Raw genomic sequence first — 1,163 nt, forward strand, 5'->3', positions numbered from 1 at the left:
TTTTTTTTCGCTTCGCGATATAGCCTCAGCGTTCGTAGTTAAGTTAAACAAATTAAGCATTTTTCTCAAAATTTGTCCACATATTAAATATCTATAACACACTGTGCCACCGTTACGCTTGCTGCTGTTTCTCTGCAGACAAGTCATGCTTACATACACACTTGATCTTGGCCATCGCTGTGTTCAATGGTGATGACTTTGCACATTTTCCACACTTAAATGAATTGACTGTTTGCTTTTGTTGTTTCTTTTCGATTCTCGTTAGAACACTGCACTGCATAAGCCGAGAAGAATTTGTTTATAGTGTGAGKGTGTCTGTGTGTGAGAGTGCAATGCACTTACTTTGGCTCGAAGATTCATTACCACTTTTACCTTCGAATTGTAAGTCACGAAATCCTTAGAAAGATGTACATATGTATGTATGTATATATATTTGTTGTTGGGCATCATTCATAACCTTCGAATGTTGTTGCCGCTGTGAAGCGCCTGCTTTTTATTCTTTGTTTTGTTCTTATTCTTTGTTTTTCTTGTAATGTAATCAAGGCTTTGGTAGTGGACTCCGAATTTACCTTTACCTTGTTACACACCTATATGCTGGACCAAGGCTCTTATAAGTATACTTATATAGGTGTTTGATGAGTATGTGTTTTGCTCTGCACTCATATTTTCCAACTCGATGCCATATCTGATGTATCTGGGCGCAGGTTGTAGTTATTTTATGTATGTATAATATTTATCTGACTTTTGCTTTGTCTATATGTATGCAATCATCATTGTCAGCGCCTTGTTCTGTGACTTTTCATTAAACAATTCTGTCGAAATACTAAATTACTTATTTATATAGGTGCATATGTATATAAATGTATGTATGTATATAGCTGACGACCAGACATTTTGTTTACTTGGACCTGTTGGCACTCTTCTGCCGAATTGTAGCGCTTAAGGGCGCTGACTACTAAGGTGTGAGGTGCTTGCTCATATCTACACACATACTATAAAAAAACACACACATAGACACAGAAGTGTATAAGAAATTTAGAAACTAAAACAAAAAAAATAGTATCTTCTATTCGACATGTTGGAGCTATGAGCCTGTCTCTTATACACATCTAGATGTGTATAAGAGACAGGCTTAAACTCTCCTAAGGCAAAACAGCAATACG

Source organism: Bactrocera latifrons, unplaced genomic scaffold, assembly GCF_001853355.1.
Source record: "Bactrocera latifrons isolate USDA-ARS-PBARC rearing strain unplaced genomic scaffold, ASM185335v1 scaffold_460, whole genome shotgun sequence".
NCBI lineage: Eukaryota > Metazoa > Arthropoda > Insecta > Diptera > Tephritidae > Bactrocera > Bactrocera latifrons.